At 44.9% G+C, this 23,004-nt stretch overlaps 1 long non-coding RNA gene across 1 annotated transcript in view; it reads right to left on the reverse strand.

The window, feature by feature from the left end:
- Positions 1-23,004, reverse strand: part of LOC141100013 (uncharacterized) — a 75,785-nt gene that overhangs the window by 39,663 nt on the left and 13,118 nt on the right. The window lies entirely within an intron of this gene.

Genomic DNA, 23,004 nt, shown 5'->3' on the forward strand with positions numbered 1-23,004 from the left:
AGTTGGAATGGATCTACCTGTGGCAAAACATTTTTGTATCCCTGGTCATAGCATGATGGATATTAAATTACTTGTATTAATAGGTAACTTCAAGTCTCAAAGAGAGAGAAGAATCTCTGAGTACAAATTTATGAAAACTTTCGACACATTCAGTGCAGGTATTAATGTGTCGCATGGATTTATGTCTTTTTACATCAATTAAGGAATTTGCCCCTCAGACCTTCTGGGGTCATCACAACACAGAACCAGACCGGCAGAGGGCAATAGAACCTTCACACTGCTTATCTATGAACTGCTCCAATATTTATGCTTATCTCTCTCCCACAATGACTATTCCGCTTCACATCACTTGCCTTATCTATTGAGTTATTTATGTGCTGTCTTGTGTATAAATATGTTATTCTTCAGATTTTGTATTAGTCTAGCCTGATGAAGAGACCTGCGTAGTCTCGAAAGCTTCCAATTTGTTACCATCTATTCAGTTAGCCATTAAAAGGTATCAACCACTGAGGACTCTCAATTCTAAATATTCTTCTATCTACTGGCTAACACAGTTCAAAGATATATATCTTTCCTGTAGCAACTTTGGAACAACACTACGTGATAAAGCATCAGCCTTAACATTCTTAGTGCAAGGAAGATATACTGTATCACAGAGAAATAAAACCGAGTGAAAGAAAGGGCCCAATGGGCCTGTCTAGTATTCAAGCATTTAGTGGCGTCAACATACAGTAAATTTTTGTGATCAGTAAAGACTATTACTCTATGCCAAGCCCTTCAACCAATGGCTCTATTCCTCGAAAGATCTCTTAACAGCCAAGAGTTCCTAATCGCCTATATATTAGTTGGACTATGCATTGAAAATTTCCGAGAAATAAAAGCCCAAGGATGGAAGTAATCATTCTTCTTCTGTGAAAGAACAGCATCCATCCCTACAGCAAAACCTAAGAACCTCTGTAAAGCTTTAAGATTAGTATATTGTACCCAATGAAGGACGGCATGTACCTTAATGGGATCCATCTGAAATCCTTTAGCAGAAACCAAATGACTCAAATACTGAATTTGCTGCATCTCAAATTGACATTTTTCTAGCTTGGCAAACAAATGATTGTCCTGATGCTTCCCACAAGAACCTGAGTAAATCAAGATATTATCCAAGTATATCACCACAAATCTACCCACTAAAGAAGAAAAAATATAATTTATGAAGTTCGGAAACACTGCTGAAGCATTGGTCAAACTGAATGGCATCACCAAATTTTCAAAGTGACGCTCGTGGCAGTCTTCCACTCATGACCTTGGTGAACACGTATAAGGTTATATGCCCCTCTCAGATACTGTTTAGAAAACCACTTGGCCCCTGCTAGTTGATTAACCTCTCTCTGCCATCCGACGTCCTATTCCGTCTATTTGACCTGGGCTTTACTTCCCATGGACGGAATAGTACGTCATAGCGATTGGCCGCGCACACGGGTGATGTGCTGCTGATCGTGGTCGGGTGTCAGCTGATTCTCATTGAAACTTAACCCCCCCATACCTCCCGTATTCTCTCCATGCGTGGAGTATTCCCTGTATTAGACACCGGTTAACTCTTGGTCTGCCTCCTGCTCGTCTCTGCATCCCGCGTTCCTGCTTAACCTTACACAGCCACCATTAGACAAGAAAAGATTTTTCCTGAAATAGTTGTTCTGATGTTAAATTGGTTTGTATCATCTTGCTGTTCAGGAGCCCAACACTCCACTGCCTCCAGGTTTTTTGCTTGCCGGGGAATGTTGCGCTCCTGATGATTGACAGTCACTAGTAGCATGGCTGCGCTGTTAGGCCCGAACTCTGCACTCTCCTATGTTGCAAGCAAAGGTATCCTTCAACTTCTCAAAATAGAAATACATTTCTAAAACTCTATACGGGGTTTTACACATAGCGATATCGCTAGCAATATCGCTAAAGCATAACCGATTTGGTGACGCAGCAGCGATATCGCTAGCGATATCGCTATGTGTGATACTTACCTCCGACCGGCTCCCCCCCTGTCTGTCGTTGATCGCGCAGCTCCATTTCTCGTCGGGCGCTTCCTGCTGTGCTTCCTGCTGGCGGCGACGAGCGACGCGTGGACGCGAACGGGAGGATGTCAGGATCGCCGCGTCTGAAAGGTAAGTAATGACCGCTCTATCGCTGCTGCATTGCTGTGAGATCTGCCTGTGTGGCAGCTCACTAGCGATGCACCAGCGATCCTGACCGGGTCGTATCGTTGTCGGTGCATCGCTAAATGTAAAGGGGGCTTAAGAAAAAGGATTTCAGGTTAGTATCTCTGATTAATCTCTAGATAAAGCACCATCATCCCATACTTTACCACCCTTTGTACGTCTTGAATAGCAATGTGAAAAACATGACCATCCAGATAAGAAGTACAGGAATTCCTTGACCAATCACCATTGTTAGCTAAGAGATAATGTCCAGGCACAAAGAAGGTTTGACTAGAAATTACAGGCCTTTTCAATAAGTACAGCTTGAGACTGATGTAACCAATAATTACTCACTGTCTCACTGGAGCCATGTAATCTTCAGAGATTACAATTGAATTGGTTCATTCACAATACAAAAAAAATATCTCTAATGATAGCCAGTGACATATAAACATTGCTATGATTAGTATGCTTGTCTCTATTATAAAAGTAGTCCCAAGGAGAAAGGCAATCAAAATAAGGAGCCATGAACAATTGTTTCTGAAAGGAGTCTGTAACACAGGAAATTGCCCCTGACGGGAAGAAAATAAACTGTTAGCGCCTGTGAATATAAAATCCCTAATAATGTAACAAGGTTTTACCAATAGAAAGGTTCTAAAATCACTGAAATATAGCGGTATAGGGCCACTAGTGTCCCTTTAACCCATGCACAAAAGACCAAAGTCCGAATTAACAGGTCAGCTATTTTCTTGTACGTAAAAATGTAATTGTCTTTAACATTTAAAATTGTGCTGGTTTAACCTGTTTTTGGTTCTTGTGGTTTTACCTTTCATGTATTATCTGTTTTTTCATTTGCAAAAGAACAAAATACAAACTTATATTAGAGGTTTAGCAATCTTCTCCAAGCAAATTGTGAAAAACTGACAGCACACAGAAGCGTCACAGATCATAGATGGCATTAAGCGTGCTGTGTGTTTTACACTGACCTATTTACTTGAATGGATGCTTTGGTCTTGAACTTGCAATCGTTTGATCACTTGTTCTGTACCAGTGTATTGCAATATATAGCTAAAATCATGGTCTCTTATAAAGTCCAGCCTGTGGTTTGAGCTTCAAAGGTTAATCAACATTGTGGTCACTTGATCATCAACATTCTGCTGGCAACCCACATTCATTTACAGGATCATGCGCTATACCAAATGCTATTAACCTGCAGATATGAGGTTAACCCGCAGGTTAATAGTGTTTTAAAGTAGTGCAGCTGCAGCATTAAAAGCCGTCTGCAGGGCAGAATAAAGCTAATCTCTTCCCGGTAGTCTCAGGCTTTCAGTCACAGAGGAGTGGCTGGCACTGCTTCAGACACTGCTCAGTACATAGTGAGCGGTGGCTGTATCCTCGCCCCTGCAATGACTGACAGCCAGCTCAGCAATGCATCATTACAGAGCTGGCTGTCAGTCATAGTGTGCGGAGTGATCACAGCCACCACTCACTATGTACTGAGCACCTTCAATGACTAAAAGCCCAAGGCTGCCGGGAGGAGTAAAGTTCATATTTTCCACTGGGCTTTTAGTGCAGGGGCCACACAGATTCAGAATGTCACCAACTGGTAGATTAACCACACAGACTTGGGTAAAAGGAAAGATCTTTGAACAAATTATTAAACAACATGTATGTCAGTACCTGGATAAGAATGAAGTGATTAACCCCTTCCTGACATGAGACGTACTATCCCGTCCATGGGACCCGGGCCGCTATGCCCATGGACGGGATAGTACGTCTACCGCGATCAGCGGCGCCCACGTGTCAGGGGCGGTCACGGATGTGCAGCGCTGCTGCGGGGCACTCCTTTCCTCCAGGCCCCCAAATCCAAGATGGCGACGGGGGCCTTCGGGGGCCTGCAGGAAGCTGGCTTCCTCACTGCCTGCAAAGCGCAGGCAAGAGGAAGTCTTCTTCAATGCCTGTGACAGATTGCTGATCTTTCACAGTGATCTGTGATGTGACAGATCAGCGATCTGTCACAGGACAGTGATGTCCCACCTGGGACTATGTAATAAAGTTAAAAAAAAATTAAAAAAAAGTGTAAAAATAATTTTAAAAAAATCGCCAAATAAATTAGTAAAAAAAAAAATAAATTCCCCAATAAATTCATTTTTTGAAAATAAAAAAACCCCAAAACAATAAAAGTACACATATTAGGTATCGCCGTGTCCGTAACGACCCGCCCTATAAAACTGTCCCATTAGTTAACCCCTTTAGCGAACCCCTTAAAAAATAAAAATAAAAAACGAAGCAAAAAATAATGATTTATTATCATACCGCCAAACAAAAAGTGTAATAACGCGCGATCAAAAAGATGCATATAAATATACATGGTACCGCTGAAAACGTCATCTTGTCCCGCAAAAAACGAGCTGCCACACAGCATCATCAGCGAAAAAATAAAAAAGTTATAGCTCGCAGAATAAAGCGATGCAAAAATAATTATTTTTTATATAAAATAGTTTTCATTGCATAAAACCGACAAAACATAAAAAAACGACCTAAATGAGGTATCGCTGTAACCGTACTGACCCGAAGAATAAAACCGCTTTATCAATTTTACCGCACGTGGAACGGTGTAAACGCACCCCCCAAAAGAAATTCATGAAACGCTGGTTTTTGTTCATTCTGCGTCCCAAAAATCGGAATAAAAAGCGATCAAAAAATGTCACGTGCCCGAAAATGGTACCGATAAAAACGTCAACTTGTCCTGCAAAAAATAAGACCTCACATGACTTGGTGGGTCAAAATACGGAAAAATTATAGCTCTCAATATGTGGTGATGCAAAAACTATTTTTACAATAAAAAGCGTCTTTCAGCGTGCGACAGCCACCAAACATAAAAACCGCCATAAATAGTAAATCAAACCCCCCGTTATCACCCCCTTAGTTAGGGAAAAATAATAAAATTAAAAAAATGTATTTATTTCCATTTTTCCATTAGGGTTAGGGTTAGGGCTAGGGTTAGGGCTAGGGTTAGGGTTAGGGCTAGGGTTAGGGCTAGGGTTAGGGTTAGGGCTAGGGTTAGGGCTGAGATTAGGGTTAGGGGTGTGTTGGGGTTCGGGTTGGAGTTAGAATTGGGGGTTTCCACTGTTTGGGCACATCAGGGGCTTTCCAAATGCAACATTGCGTCTGATCTCAATTCCAGCCAATTCTGATTTGAAAAAGTCATATGGTGCTCCTTCCCTTCCAAGCTCTGCCATGCGCCCAAACAGTGTTTTACCCCCACATGTAGGGTATCAGCCTACTCAGGACAAATTGCAAAACAATTTTTGGGGTCCAATTTCTCCTGTTACCCTTGGGAAAATAAAAAATTGGGGGCAAAAATATCATTTTTGTGGAAAAAAATGATTTTTTTTATTTTCACGTCCGAGCGTTATAAACTTCTGTGAAGCACTTGGGGGTTCAAAGTGCTCACCACACATCTAGATAAGTTCCGTGGGGGGGTCTAGTGTCCAAAATGGGGTCACTTGTGGGGAGTTTCAATAGTTTAGGTACATCAGGGGCTCTCCAAACGCACATGACACCCGCAGACCATTCCATCAAAGTCTGCATTCCAAAATGGCACTGCTTCACTTCCGAGCCCCGACGTGTGTCCATACAGTAGTTTTCTCCCACATATGGGGTGTCAGCGTACTCATGACAAATTGGACAACAACTTTTGGGGTCCAATTTCTCCTGTTACCCTTGGGAAAATAAAAAATTGGGGGCAAAAATATCATTTTTGTGGAAAAAAATGATTTTTTTATTTTCACGTCCGAGCGTTATAAACTTCTGTGAAGCACTTGGGGGTTCAAAGTGCTCACCACACATCTAGATAAGTTCCGTGGGGGGGTCTAGTGTCCAAAATGGGGTCACTTGTGGGGAGTTTCAATAGTTTAGGTACATCAGGGGCTCTCCAAACGCACATGACACCCGCAGACCATTCCATCAAAGTCTGCATTCCAAAATGGCACTGCTTCACTTCCGAGCTCCGACGTGTGTCCATACAGTAGTTTTCTCCCACATATGGGGTGTCAGCGTACTCATGACAAATTGGACAACAACTTTTGGGGTCCAATTTCTCCTGTTACCCTTGGGAAAATGAAAAGATTGGGGACTAATTGATCATGTTTGTGGAAAAAATACGATTTTTTTATTTTCATGCCCGGGCATTATAAACTTCTGTGAAGCCCTTGGGGGTTCAAAGTGCTCACCACACATCTAGATAAGTTCCTTAGGGGTTCTCGTTTCCAAAATGGGGTCATTTGTGGGTGTTTCCACTGTTTAGGTACATTAGGGGCTCTCCAAAGGCAACATGACACCCGCAGACCATTCCATCAAAGTCTGCATTCCAAACCGTCACTACTTCCCTTCCGAGCCCTGACGTGTGTCCATACAGTAGTTTTCTCCCACATATGGGGTGTCAGCGTACTCAGGACAAATTGGACAACAACTTTTGGGGTTCAATTTCTCCTGTTAACCTTGGGAAAATAAAAAAATTGGGGACTAATTGATCATATTTGTGGAAAAAATACGATTTTTTTATTTTCATGCCCTGGCATTATAAACTTCTGTGAAGCCCTTGGGGGTTCAAAGTGCTCACCTCACATCTAAATAAGTTCCTTAGGGGGTCTAGTTTTCAAAATGGGGTCATTTGTGGGGGGTTTCCACTGTTTAGGTACATTAGGGGCTCTCCAAAGGCAACATGACACCCGCAGACCATTCCATCAATGTCTGCATTCCAAAACGTCACTACTTCCCTTCCGAGCCCCGACGTGTGCCCATACAGTAGTTTTCTCCCACATATGGGGTATCAGCATACTCAGGACAAATTGCACAACAACCTTTGGGGTCTAATTTCTCCTGTTACCCTTGGGAAAATAAAAAAAATGGTGACTAAAAGATCATGTTTGTGGAAAAAATACAAATTTTTTATTTTCACGCCCGGGCGTTATAAACTTCTGTGAAGCACTGGGGGGTTCAAAGTTCTCACCACACATCTAGATAAGTTCCTTAGGGGGTCTAGTTTCCAAAATGGTGTCAATTGTGGGGGGTTTTCACTGTTTAGGTACATCAGGGGTTTTCCAATCGCGACATGGTGTCCGATCTCAATTCCAGCCAAAAACGTCAAATGGCGCTGCTTCCCTTCCGAGCTCTGCCATGCGCCCAAATAGTGGTTTACCTCCACATGTGGGGTATCAGCGTACTCAGAACAAATTTCACAATAACTTTTAGGGTGCTGTTACCCTTGGAAAAATAAGAATTGAGGGTGAAAAGATCATTTTTGTGGAAAAAATATGATTTTTTAATTGTACAGCTTTATGTTATAAACTTCTGTGAAGCCCTTGGGGGTTCAAAGTTCTCACCACACATCTAGATAAGTTCCTTAGGGGGTCTAGTTTCCAAAATGGTGTCATTTGTGGGGGGTTTCCACTGTTTTGGTACATCAGGGGTTTTCCAATCGCGACATGATGTCCGATCTCAATTCCAGCCAAAAACGTCAAATGGCGCTGCTTCCCTTCCGAGCTCTGCCATGCGCCTAAATAGTGGTTTACCCCCACATGTGGGGTATCATCATACTCAGGACAAATTGCACAATAACTTTTAGGGTCCTGTTACCCTTGGGAAAAAAAAAATTGGGGTGAAAAGATCATTTTTGTGGAAAAAATATGATTTTTTAATTGTACCGCTGTACGTTATAAACTTCTGTAAAGCCCTTGTGGGTTCAAAGTTCTCACCACATATCTAGATAAGTTCCTTGGGGGGTCTAGTTTCCAAAATGGGGTCACTTGTAGGGGGTTTCCACTGTTTAGGTACATCAGGGACTCTCCAAACGTGACATGGCGTCCGATCTGAATTCCAGCCAATTTTGCATTGAAAAAGTCAAACAGCGCTCCTTCCATTCTGAGCTCTGCCATGCGCCGAAACAGTCGTTCCCCCCCACAAATCAGGTATCAGCGTACTCAGGACAAATTGCACAATAACTTTTGCAGTCCAATTTCTCCTGTTACCCTTGGTAAAATAAAAAAAATTGAACCTGAAGTACTTTTTTTGTGAAAAAAGGTTAGATGTTCATTTTTTTTTCAATATTCAAAAAAATTCCTGTGACGCACCTAAAGGGTTAATAAACTTCTTGAATGTGGTTTTGAGCACCTTAAGGGGTGCAGTTTTTAGAATGGTGTCACTTTTGGGTATTTTCTATCCTATAGACCCCTCAAAGTGGCTTCAAATGTGATGTGGTCCTAAAAATAAAATGGTGTTGTAAAAATGAGAAATCGCTGGTCAACTTCCTAACAAAAAAAATTTTGGTTCCAAAATTGTGCTGATGTAAAGTAAACATGTGGGAAATGTTAGTTATCAAGTTTTTTTGTGTGCCGTATCTCTGTGATTTAAGGGCATAAAAATTCAAAGTTGGAAAATTGCGAAATTTTCAAAATTTTTCCCAAATTTCTGTTTTTTTCACAAATAAACGCAAGTTATTTGAATGAAATTTTACCAGTAACATGAAGTACAATATGTCATGAGAAAACAACGTCAGAATCACCAGGATCCATGGAAGCGTTCCAGAGTTATGACCTCATAAAGGGACAGTGGTCAGAATTGTAAAAATTGGCCCGGTCATGAACGTGCAAACCACCCTTGGGGGTGAAGGGGTTAAACAGAGTCAGCATGGGTTTGTAACTAATAAGTCATGTCAGACTAACTTAATTTCCTTCTATGACGGAATCACTGATTGGGTGGATCAAGGAAATGCTGTAGATATAGTATATCTTGACTTCAGCAAAACATTTGACAAAGTATCTCATACAATCCTTATTGAAAAAATGACTATGTATGGAATGGACAAGGCAACTGTTAGGTGGATTCATAACTGGCTTAGGGATTGGACCCAAAGAGTGGTCGTAAATGGCTGCACATCCAGTTGGAAGAATGTATCAAGTGGGGTACCACAGGGCTCTGTCCTGAGCCCTGTATTGTTCAACATCTTTATCAACGATTTAGATGAAGGAATTGAGGGTAAACTGATTACATTTGCTGATGACACAAAGCTAGGAGGGATAGCTAATACTAGAGAAGAGAGAGAGGATTCAAAAAGATATAAATAAACTGGAGAAGTGGGCAGCAACTAACAGAATGGTTTTTAACAGGGAAAAATGCAAAGTACTACGTCTGGGCAATAAAAATGAAAAAAGCATATACAGAATGGGAGGAATAGGGCTAAGCAACAGCACATGTGAAAAAGATTTGGGTATACTAATAGATCACAGACTGAATATGAGTCAACAGTGTGATGCAGCAGCAAAAAAGGCAAAAGCAATTCTAGGATGTATTAACAGAAGCATACAGTCTAGATCACGTGAAGTCATTATTTCCCTCTACTCCTCTTTGGTCAGACCTCATCTGGAATATTGTGTCCAGTTTTGGGCACCACATTTTAAAAAAGACATCAACAAACTGGAGCAAGTTCAGAAAAGAGTGACCAGAATGGTGACCGGTCTGCAAACCCTGTCTTATGAGGAAAGTTTGCAGGATTTGGGAATGTTTAGTTTGCAAAAGAGAAGACTGAGAGGAGACTTAATAGCTGTCTACAAATATCTAAAGGGCTGTCACATTGTAGAAGGATCATCTTTATTCTCATTTGCACAAGGAAAGACTAGAAGCAATGGGATGAAACTGAATGGGAGGAGACACAGATTAGATATTAGAAAAAACTTTTTGACAGTTAGAGTGATCAATGAGTGGAACAGGCTGCAACGAGAAGTGGTGAGTTCTCTATCAATGGAAGTCTTCAAACAGAGGCTGGACAGACATCTGACTGGGATGATTTAGCGAATCCTGCTTTGAGCAGGGGGTTGCACCAGATGGCCCAGGAGGTCCCTTCCAACTCTACAATTCTATGATTCTATGATTCTATGCGTTCTGTTATGTCCCATGAATGAGACATTTTAGTCATGGCCAAAAGTTTTGAGAATGACACAAATATTATATTTTCACATGATCTGCTGGCCTCTGGTTTTTATGTGTGTTTGTCAGATATTTTTATCACATACAGAAATATAATTGCAATCATATTATGATTAACAAAAGGTTATATTGACAGTTAGAATGAGTTAATGCAGCAAGTCAATATTTGCAGTGTTGACCCTTCTTCTTCAGGACCTCAGCAATTCTCCCTGGCATGCTCTCAATCAACTTCTGGATCAAATCCTGACTGATAGCAGTCCATTCTTGCAAAATCAATGCTTTTATTTTGTCTGAATTTGAAGGTTTTTGTTTGTCCACCCGTCTCTTGATGATTGACCACAAGTTCTCAGTGGGATTAAGATCTGGGGAGTTTCCAGGCCATGGTCCCAAAATCTCTAGGTTTTGTTCCCTGAGCCATTTAGTTATCACCTTTGCTTTATGGCAAGGTGCTCCATCATGTTGAAAAAGGCATTGTTGATCGCCAAACTGCTTTTGGACGGTTGGGAGAAGTTGCTCTTGGAGGACATTCTGGTACCATTCTTTATTCATGGCTGTGTTTTTAGGCAAGACTGAGAGAGAGCCCATTCCCTTGGCTGAGAAGCAACCCCACACATGAATGGTTTCAGGATGCTTGACAGTTGGCATGAGACAAGACTGGTGGTAGCGCTCACCTGGTCTTCTTCGAATAAGCCATTTTCCAGATGTCTCAAACAATCGAAAAGGGGATTCATCAGAGAAAATAACTTTACCCCAGTCTTCAGCAGTCCACTCCCTGTACCTCTTGCTAGAGTTGAGCGACTTTTGGTTTTTTAGGGTCGCATTTCGTTTCGTGAAACCCGACTTTTCCAAAAGTCGGGTCGAGCAAGATCGTCCGATTATAGGGAAAAGTCGGGGTCGTCCCGAAACACGAAACCCAATGTAAGTCAATGGGGAATAAAAGTCGGCAGTGAGAGGAGGACAGGAAACACACCTACAGTGCCTATTTGAATGCCAAAAGCATCAATTCTTCTTACTTAAGCTTGTCAACCTTAATTAACTTCATAATACAAGTTACGCACTGAAAAATGGGGGTTATTTGGCTAAAGTTGTGGGGGGGGAGGGCTGGCTCCAGGTTTTCATGTGCCCTGGGTGAAAGAGCGCCCCTTTAACACATACCACAACTCATCATGCTCCGATACGGCAGAGAAATAGCGGTATAGTACAATGAAAAATACTTCACTTTTTACATCTCATGACAAGGCCCATCTATTTCTCCATACAGAATCATTGGTCCCATATAATGTTTGAAACAGTATATGATGAGCTCCACATAATGCTACAGTATATGTTGGTCCCCATGGATGAAGCTCCACTGTCTTATGGGCCCAAATAATGCTCCAAACATAATGGGCCCCATTTCTAATGCTCTAGTGTATAATGGGCCCTGTAAATGCTGCTCCAGTGTCTGATGTCCACCTTTGGAATGTTCCAGTGTATGGTGGGCCCCATCTATCATTCTCCAGAGTATAGTCCTCCCCAAAACTTGCTGTCCCAACATTGAAAACAATCAAATAAGTCTCCTCGCTAGGGAATCCCTGTACTAGTCTGGACTCCTCGTCGTTCCCATCTTCCATCTCACTGCACAGTATTTCAACCTTGCAAGTGCTGTGATCCTGAGCAAGCAGGGGAGGCCCACTCATTGGCGACGGCACTGGCACAGGGCCCCTGATAGTACGGTGGTGTGTCTGATGGTGGGTGGTCCGAACCTGCACTTTCATCTGCAGCTTCCTCTTTGTCACCGTGTAAGATGGAACTGTATATGGGAAGGGTAACCTGAGTTTCATCAGGGTCAGATTCAGGCCGTGTAGCGTGCGAGGGGAATGTAGTGGTCTGGGTCAATGTACCAGCAGATTCATCGAGCAGTGGCTGGGCATCAGTGCACTTGTGTCGCCCCCAGGAGTACGGTCGCCACAGTGGCATTACCTTCCTCCTAGGGAGTGTGATGTCATGCTTGGGAGCAACGAAGGATCTCTCTAGCAGGTTAACTGATTGGGCGGCGTTATTCCCATGAGTCATGACCCTCCAAACAGCGTTCATGAAGGCAAAGTGTTTGTTTTACGTGGGCAGTATGGTTGCAAAGCTGAACCTTAAAGGAATGTCCAGAAGGGCACCACCAGGAGTGGAGCCTACGGTTTAATTCGACTCCACCTGGGAAACCTCAACCATGCAAGCTACAGAACAGATGCACACATTGCAAGCTTAATTCCGTTAACGAACGAGACTCCGTCATGCCCTGCGGTCCGAGTCTGGCTTACTAGAGGGACACGTGAGGCTCTGGCACATGAGATTGGCCAATAACTGGTGTGTCATGCCCTTACATGGCTGCATGTGCGCTACACTGAAAAGGCCAGCGTTTGTCGCTTACAGGTGCAGATAACCCGCTGAACAACGTTAGTGATGGGGATCTGTGATTACAATTATTACCCGCGAACGATGATTTCCCAGTAAGTGCAGGTCAACCGCAGTTCCGGAATTAGGCCTAACCGTCATTCCTGAAAAAATGAAAAACTTACGTGTGCAAACCACAGGTGCTGTAGCTTGCTTAACAGCTCGCCATCTGTTCTCAGGCCCAGTATGGATTACACGTGATTGCACAAAGGTGAGAAAGGGTACCGTATCCCCGGATAACATGTATGGATAGCGTACACATTCAAAATATATGTCTATACATCAGGAGGCAGGCTCAGACGGTGTCAGGCCCAGTATGGATTGCACGTGATTGCACAAAGGTGAGAAAGGGTTCCGTATCCCCAGATAACATGTATGGATAGCGTACACATTCAAAATATATGTCTATACATCAGGAGGCAGGCTCAGACGGTGTCAGGCCCAGTATGGATTGCACGTGATTGCACAAAGGTGAGAAAGGGTTCCGTATCCCCAGATAACATGTATGGATAGCGTACACATTCAATATATATGTCTATACATCAGGAGGCAGGCTCAGACGGTGTCAGGCCCAGTATGGATTGCACGTGATTGCACAAAGGTGAGAAAGGGTTCCGTATCTCCAGATAACATGTATGGATAGCGTACACATTCAAAATATATGTCTATACATCAGGAGGCAGGCTCAGACGGTGTCAGGGCCAGTATGGATCGCACGTGATTGCACAAAGGTGAGAAAGGGTTCCGTATCCCCAGATAACATGTATGGATAGCGTACACATTCAAAATATATGTCTATACATCAGGAGGCAGGCTCAGACGGTGTCAGGCCCAGTATGGATTGCACGTGACTGCACAAAGGTGAGAAAGGGTTCCGTCTCCCCAGATAACATGTATGGATAGCGTACACATTCAAAATATATGTCTATACATCAGGAGGCAGGCTCAGACGGTGTCAGGCCCAGTATGGATTGCACGTGATTGCACAAAGGTGAGAAAGGGTTCCGTATCCCCAGATAACATGTATGGATAGCGTACACATTCAAAATATATGTCTATACATCAGGAGGCAGGCTCAGACGGTGTCAGGCCCAGTATGGATTGCACGTGATTGCACAAACGTGAGAAAGGGTTCCGTATCCCCAGATAACATGTATGGATAGCGTACACATTCAAAATATATGTCTATACATCAGGAGGCAGGCTCAGACGGTGTTAGGCCCAGTATGGATTGCACGTGATTGCACAAAGGTGAGAAAGGGTTCCGTATCTCCAGATAACATATATGGATAGCGTACACATTCAAAATATATGTCTATACATCAGGAGGCAGGCTCAAACGGTGTCAGGCCCAGTATGGATTTGACGGCCCAGACTACACAGCGGAGGAGCAGGGAGAGGTAAAGATTGCAAATGCTGGGGCCCTGCGCAAGCAAGGGGGGCCCACTCGTGGGCGTCGGTACTGGCACTGGGCTCCTCATAGTACGGCGGTGTGTCTGACGGCGGGTGTGCACCACCACCGTCAGAGACACTTGATTGCACTATGAGGGACCCTGTGCCAGTGCCCGCGCCCAAGAGTTGGCCTACCCACCTGTCCATGGCAACGGCACTCGCACGGTGTCGTGCGCTAGGTGGTGACCCCGGCCATGGGGGGGGAGGCAGCACAGTTAGGGAGTTTTAGAAAGTGGCATATGTTGATGTTGGACATTCAGCTGATGCAAAAGGTGAAATAGGTCAAGTCCCAGGAAGAGGTGGACCAAAGCAAGCCATTTTTCTGTCACCCTATGTGTCATCAGGGGAAGGTGGGACAAAATCCTTGGAAACCCATGCGTGGTTCATTTTAATGAAGGTTAGATCATCCACATTTTGGGTTGACAGACGGGTCCTTTTTTCTGTCAGGATTGATCCAGCTGCACTGAAGACTCTTTCCGATAGCACACTTGCAGCTGGGCAAGCGAGCTCCTGTAAGGCATATTGTGCCAATTCAGGCCAGGTGTCCAGTTTAGCGGCCCAATAGTCAAAGGGGAATGACCTGTGTGGGAGAACATCGATATGGGAGGAAAAGTAGTTTGTAACCATAGTTGACAACTGCTGTCTCCTGTCACTTTCCATCGATGCATTATTACCAGTTGTGTGAGCGGTACTTGAAAAATCAGTCCACAACATTGTCATGAAACCCCTGTGTCCAACGCCACTTCTGCTGTGTGCACCACGAACACCTCTGCCAAGCTGACCCCGGCCCGTACGGCTCGTGTGAGAACCATCACTGCTGCTGTGTGCTGGGAATGCCTCAAGCAACCGATTTACCAGAGTTGCTTGTTTATTAGCCAATATTAGGTCAAGGTTCTCCTGTGGCATGATGTTTTGTAATTTGCCTTTATAGCGTGGATCCAGGATGCTGGCCAAAAAGTAGTCGTCATCGTTCATCATTTTGGCAATGCGGGTGTCCATTTTTAGGATCTGCAAGGCATAATCTGACATGTGGGCCAATGTTCCCGGTGTCAATGATGCACAGCGAGTGCTGGTTGGAGGAGCACTTTCTGGCAAATCCACATCCCTCCTGTCACGCACAAACCCTGTACCAGACCTTGCCACGCCAACATTTTCACTTGCCCCACGAGATGCATCCTCCTCCCCTAAGTAATCATCCCCATCATCCTCCTCCTCCTCTTCTTCCTCCACCTCGTCCAGGAGAGGTCCCTGAGCAGACAATGGCTGAATGTCATCAAGGATTCCCTCCTCCTCTTCCTCCTCATCAACATTGGCTGCAGAAGCCTGCTCCTTAAGGTGCGTCAAAGTTTGCATGAGCAGACGCATAAGTGGGATGCTCATGCTTAGGATGGCGTCATCTGCACTTACCAGCCGTGTGCATTCCTCAAAACACTGAAGGACTTTACAGAGGTCTTTCAGCTTCGACCACCGCACACCGGTCAACTCCATGTCTGCTCTCAAAGTGCCTGGCCGTGTATCCTCCCACAAATGCATTATGGCCTGCCTCTGTTCGCACAGCCGCTCCACCATGTGCAGGGTGGAGTTCCACCTTGTTGCAATGTCGATAATGAGGCGGTGGTTGAGAAGGTGGAGCAATCGCTGCAGCTTCTGCATACGAACGGAGTGTACAGGCGACCGGTGGATGTGGGCGCACAGTCTTCGCACCTTCTGGAGCAGGGCTGTTAACTCCGGATAATTTTTGAGGAAGCACTGCACCACCAGGTTCAAGGTGTGAGCCAAGCAAGGTATGTGTCTGAGTTTTGAAAGGGCTATGGCTGCCACAAAATTACGGCCGTTATCACTAACTACCTTGCCTGCCTCAAGATGTACACTGCCCAGCCATGACTCAGTTTGTCGCTGAAAGTACTCGGCCAGCACCTCGGCGGTGTGTCTGTCGCCCAAACACATCATCTGCAACACAGCCTGCTGACGCTTTCCACTCGCTGCTCGATAGGGGGACACCTCGTGTGCAACAGTGGCAGCTGCAGATGGAGTGCTCGTACGACCGCTCTGTGGACGAGCTTTCGCTTCTGGAGGAGGAGGAGGGTCGAACGCCTACAGCCAACTGTTTACTATACCGTGGGCTAGGTAGCACTGTCCCACCACCGCTGTCCCCTGTGGACCCTGCATCCACCACATTAACCCAGTGCGCAGTGATGGACACGTAACGACCCTGGCCATGGCGACTGGACCATGCATCAGTTGTGAGGTGCACCTTTCCGCTCACTGACTGCTTGAGTGCATGGACAATGCGGTCTTTCACATGATGGTGGAGGGCTGGGATGGCTTTGCGAGAGAAGAAGTGGCGACTGGGTAGGTCATAGCATGGTACTGCATAGGCCATGAGTTCGCGGAAAGCTGTGCTTTCCACCAACCGAAAGGGCATCATCTCAAACGAGATTAGTTTGGCAATGTGGGCGTTCAAACCCAGTGTACGCGGATGAGAGACTGAGTACTTTCTTGACCTACTCATAGTGTCTGGGAGGGTGAGCTGGACTTGAGAGATGCATATGGTGGAAGTAGCGGTGGACAGGGCGGACTGAGAGAGGGTTGATGATGGTGACGGAGTTGGTGTTCTTTCTGATGGCCTAGAATCAGTCTTTCGTTGATATAACAGTGGGATTCCCTGACTGCTGTGGCCTTGCAACGACACCTCAACATTTGCTGCTGTGCTAACCGGTGGGCTTACAGTGGGGGAAAATATGTAGTGTTGCTGACTACCTTCGTTGTGATCAGTTGCACATGTGGCACTTGAGGTTTGGTGTTGTGTCCACGCTTGCAAGTGCATGCTGGTTAAATGTCTAAGCATGCAACTGGTATTCAAATTTTTCAGCTTTTTCCCTCGGCTAAAGGTCTTTGCGCACTTCTTACAGATAACCTTGGCCTGATCATGAGGATTTTGTTCAAAAAAGTGCCACACTGCACTCTTCCTACTTTGGCAGACATTTTGCGGCCTAGCACGCTGTGATGTTTTGACCCTCTGGACAAGCTGTCCAGCAACTCTTTTGATTTTTGGAACCTGTCTTTTTAGTGCTCCGGGCCTGCCGGATAACAGCTGTTGCAATGTCGATGTCTGCTGTGGATGCTCCTCATCTGAGCTATTGGAAGCAGCACCCTCTTCCCCCAATGGATGCCAATCAGGGTCAACAATTGGGTCATCCATCACCTCCTCTTCAATGTCATGTGCACCTGCCTCTGTGTCACCGTGTATGGTGGTATAGTGTGCGGGAAGGGGAACCTGAGTCTCATCAGGGTCAGAATCTGGCTCTGTACACTGCGAGGACAATGTAGTGCTCTGAGTGAATGTACCAGCAGAATCATCCATCAGCGGCTGTGCATCAGTGCACTCCATGTCAGATTCATCTTGGCCTGGGTAATTCACCATTTCACTTGATAATCCAGGCATGGTATGTGAAAACAGCTCCATGGAGTAATCAGTAGTATGGCCTGCGTCATCCTTCAATCTTGGTTGGGGTGAAGGACACAAGGAAAGGTGTGGTTCATGAACATGAGCCTCCGATGACGACTCAGTGCTTTTACTTTTTACAACTGAAGAAGAGGAGGCGATAGAGCTGGAGGCTGAGTCAGCAATGTAAGACAAAACTTTTTCCTGATGCTCTGGCTTTAAAAGCGGTTTGCCAACTCCTAGAAAGCTAAGCATTCGAAGCCTTATGGAGCCAGACGATGACGCAGGCTCAACACCTCCTGCATTTGGTCCTATTTTGCTCTTGCCACTACCATCAGATCCACCACCAACACCATCATTACCAGCTGGCAACCCCCGCCCAATTCCACGGCCTCTTCCACCAGCCTTCCTCATTTTTGGTAAAAATGTAGACAAAATCCAACAAACTATATAGTAATGTAAAACAAGGTACAAGCTATCTATAGGACAGGGGAGATTTTGAATTTCTTCTCACACTAGTGGACACTGGACACTTTTGGATTGTGTGAGGCCCAATGAATATCTGAGCGCTATGTGACAGGCTCGATGGCACTGCTGTGACCAAAGTGACTAGAGGAAAAGTGAGATTTTGAATTTCTTCTCACACTAGTGGACACTGGACACTTTTGGATTGTGTGAGGCCCAATGAATATCTGAGCGCTATGTGACAGGCTCGATGGCACTGCTGTGAGCAAAGTGACTAGAGGATAAGTGAGATTTTGAATTTCTTCTCACACTAGTGGACACTGGACACTTTTGGATTGAGTGAGGCCCAATGAATATCTGAGCGCTATGTGACAGGCTCGATGGCACTGCTGTGACCAAAGTGACTAGAGGATAAGTGAGATTTTGAATTTCTTCTCACACTAGTGGACACTGGACACTTTTGGATTGTGTGAGGCCCAATGAATATCTGAGCGCTATGTGACAGGCTCGATGGCACTGCTGTGAGCAAAGTGACTAGAGGATAAGTGAGATTTTGAATTTCTTCTCACACTAGTGGACACTGGACACTTTTGGATTGTGTGAGGCCCAATGAATATCTGAGCGCTATGTGACAGGCTCGATGGCACTGCTGTGACCAAAGTGACTAGAGGATAAGTGAGATTTTGAATTTCTTCTCACACTAGTGGACACTGGACACTTTTGGATTGTGTGAGGCCCAATGAATATCTGAGCGCTATGTGACAGGCTCGATGGCACTGCTGTGAGCAAAGTGACTAGAGGATAAGTGAGATTTTGAATTTCTTCTCACACTAGTGGACACTGGACACTTTTGGATTGTGTGAGGCCCAATGAATATCTGAGCGCTATGTGACAGGCTCGATGGCACTGCTGTGACCAAAGTGACTAGAGGATAAGTGAGATTTTGAATTTCTTCTCACACTAGTGGACACTGGACACTTTTGGATTGTGTGAGGCCCAGTGAATATCTGAGCGCTATGTGACAGGCTCGATGGCACTGCTGTGACCAAAGTGACTAGAGGATAAGTGAGATTTGGAATTTCTTCTCACACTTGTGGACACTGGACACTTTTGGATTGTGTGAGGCCCAATGAATATCTGAGCGCTATGTGACAGGCTCGATGGCACTGCTGTGACCAAAGTGACTAGAGGATAAGTGAGATTTTGAATTTCTTCTCACACTAGTGGACACTGGACACTTTTAGATTGTGTGAGGCCCAATGAATATCTGAGCGCTATGTGACAGGCTCGATGGCACTGCTGTGAGCAAAGTGACTAGAGGATAAGTGAGATTTTGAATTTCTTCTCACACTAGTGGACACTGGACACTTTTGGATTGTGTGAGGCCCAATGAATATCTGAGCGCTATGTGACAGGCTCGATGGCACTGCTGTGACCAAAGTGACTAGAGGATAAGTGAGATTTTGAATTTCAGCAGACACTTGTGGACACTGGACACTTTTGGATTGTGTGAGGCCCAATGAATATCTGAGCGCTATGTGACAGGCTCGATGGCACTGCTGTGAGAAAAGTGACTAGAGGATAAGTGAGATTTTGAATTTCTTCTCACACTAGTGGACACTGGACACTTTTGGATTGTGTGAGGCCCAATGAATATCTGAGCGCTATGTGACAGGCTCGATGGCACTGCTGTGAGCAAAGTGACTAGAGGATAAGTGAGATTTTGAATTTCTTCTCACACTAGTGGACACTGGACACTTTTGGATTGTGTGAGGCCCAATGAATATCTGAGCGCTATGTGACAGGCTCGATGGCACTGCTGTGACCAAAGTGACTAGAGGATAAGTGAGATTTTGAATTTCTTCTCACACTAGTGGACACTGGACACTTTTGGATTGTGTGAGGCCCAATGAATATCTGAGCGCTATGTGACAGGCTCGATGGCACTGCTGTGAGCAAAGTGACTAGAGGATAAGTGAGATTTTGAATTTCTTCTCACACTAGTGGACACTGGACACTTTTGGATTGTGTGAGGCCCAATGAATATCTGAGCGCTATGTGACAGGCTCGATGGCACTGCTGTGAGCAAAGTGACTAGAGGATAAGTGAGATTTTGAATTTCTTCTCACACTAGTGGACACTGGACACTTTTGGATTGTGTGAGGCCCAATGAATATCTGAGCGCTATGTGACAGGCTCGATGGCACTGCTGTGACCAAAGTGACTAGAGGATAAGTGAGATTTTGAATTTCTTCTCACACTAGTGGACACTGGACACTTTTGGATTGAGTGAGGTCCAATGAATATCTGAGCGCTATGTGACAGGCTCGATGGCACTGCTGTGAGCAAAGTGACTAGAGGATAAGTGAGATTTTGAATTTCTTCTCACACTAGTGGACACTGGACACTTTTGGATTGTGTGAGGCCCAATGAATATCTGAGCGCTATGTGACAGGCTCGATGGCACTGCTGTGAGCAAAGTGACTAGAGGATAAGTGAGATTTTGAATTTCTTCTCACACTAGTGGACACTGGACACTTTTGGATTGTGTGAGGCCCAATGAATATCTGAGCGCTATGTGACAGGCTCGATGGCACTGCTGTGAGCAAAGTGACTAGAGGATAAGTGAGATTTTGAATTTCTTCTCACACTAGTGGACACTGGACACTTTTGGATTGTGTGAGGCCCAATGAATATCTGAGCGTTATGTGACAGGCTCGATGGCACTGCTGTGACCAAAGTGACTAGAGGATAAGTGAGATTTTGAATTTCTTCTCACACTTGTGGACACTGGACACTTTTGGATTGTGTGAGGCCCAATGAATATCTGAGCGCTATGTGACAGGCTCGATGGCACTGCTGTGACCAAAGTGACTAGAGGATAAGTGAGATTTTGAATTTCTTCTCACACTAGTGGACACTGGACACTTTTGGATTGTGTGAGGCCCAATGAATATCTGAGCGCTATGTGACAGGCTCGATGGCACTGCTGTGAGCAAAGTGACTAGAGGATAAGTGAGATTTTGAATTTCTTCTCACATTAGTGGACACTTGACACTTTTGGATTGTGTGAGGCCCAATGAATATCTGAGCGCTATGTGACAGGCTCGATGGCACAGCTGTGACCAAAGTGACTAGAGGATAAGTGAGATTTTGAATTTCAGCAGACACTTGTGGACACTGGACACTTTTGGATTGTGTGAGGCCCAATGAATATCTGAGCGCTATGTGACAGGCTCAATGGCACTGCTGTGACCAAAGTGACTAGAGGATAAGTGAGATTTTGAATTTCTTCTCACACTAGTGGACACTGGACACTTTTGGATTGTGTGAGGCCCAATGAATATCTGAGCGCTATGTGACAGGCTCGATGGCACTGCTGTGAGCAAAGTGACTAGAGGATAAGTGAGATTTTGAATTTCTTCTCACACTAGTGGACACTGGACACTTTTGGATTGTGTGAGGCCCAATGAATATCTGAGCGCTATGTGACAGGCTCGATGGCACAGCTGTGACCAAAGTGACTAGAGGATAAGGGAGATTTTGAATTTCTGCAGACACTTGTGGATACTGGACACTTTTGGATTGTGTGAGGCCCACTGATATCTGAGCGCTATGTCACAGGCTCGATGGCACAGCTGTGACAAAAGTGACTAGAGGATAAGGGAGATTGGATTGCTTTTAAGAAAGCAGTTTGCAGAGCAGTGGGTAAACAGCAATGCCAGCCTGTCAGGAAGCCTTAAAAGGCAGCCCAACAACCAACACCACTGATACACCACAATATAGCCTCCCCTTGCACTGCACACACAGTGACTGGTGTGTTGTGCAGGCCAAATCGCTAGCAGCAGAAGCAGTTTTTTTGTGTTCTTCCCTGCCTAACGCTCTCCCTACAGAATCAGCAGCAACCTCTCCCTATACTGAGATCGGCATAAGTAAGATGGCGGTCGGCGTGCACGCCCTTTTATACCCCCTGTGACGCCCACCAAAGCAAGCCAATCACTTGCATGCCCTTCTGAAAGATGGTGGTGACCCGTGCCTATGTCATCACGTTGCCCACAGTGTCCGTGGATCCTGATTGGCTGAAAAAGAGCGCAAAACAAACTTTTGAAACGCGACTTTGGCGCGTAAGTCGCTGACCTCGTGGCCGACCTCATCCTAGGGTCGGGTTTCGTTTCATGAAACCCGACTTTGCTAAAAGTCGGCGACTTTTGAAATTTTTCGACCCGTTTCGCTCAACTCTACCTCTTGCAGAATATCAGTCTGTCCATGATGTTTTTCCTGGAGAGAAGTGGCTTCTTTGCTGCCCTCCTTGAGACCAGGCCTTGCTCCAAGAGTCTCCGCCTCACAGTGCATGCAGATGCACTCACACCTGCCTGCTGCCATTCCTGAGCAAGCTCTGCACTGCTGGTAGCCCAATCCCGCAGCTGAAACACTTTTAAGAGACGGTCCTGGCGCTTGCTGGTTTTTCTTGGGCGCCCTGGAGCCTTTTTGGCAACAAGGGAACCTCTCTCCTTGAAGTTCTTGATGATGCGATAGATTGTTGACTGAGGTGCAATCTTTCTAGCTGCGATACTCTTCCCTGTTAGGCCATTTTTGTGCAGCGCAATGATGACTGCATGTGTTTCTTTAGAGATAACCATGGTTAACAGAAGAGAAACAATGATGCCAAGCACCAGCCTCCTTTTAAAGTGTCCAGTGGTGTCATTCTTACTTAATCATGACAGATTGATCTCCAGCCCTGTCCTCATCAACACCCACACCTGTGTTAATAGAGCAATCACTGAAATGATGTTAGCTGGTCCTTTTAAGGCAGGGCTGCAATGATGTTGAAATGTGTTTTGGGGGATAAAGTTAATTTTCTAGGCAAATATTGACTTTGCAAGTAATTGCTGTTAAGCTGATCACTCTTTATAACATTCTGGAGTATATGCAAATTGCCATTAGAAAAAATGAAGCAGTAGACTTTGTAAAAATTAATATTTGTGTCATTCTCAAAACTTTTGGCCATGACTGTACAGACTGTCTTGTACATCTTACATGCTGTAT

Source organism: Dendrobates tinctorius, unplaced genomic scaffold (assembly GCF_039654945.1).
Source record: "Dendrobates tinctorius isolate UK_male_01 unplaced genomic scaffold, ASM3965494v1 ptg000011l, whole genome shotgun sequence".
Taxonomy (NCBI): Eukaryota; Metazoa; Chordata; class Amphibia; order Anura; family Dendrobatidae; genus Dendrobates; species Dendrobates tinctorius.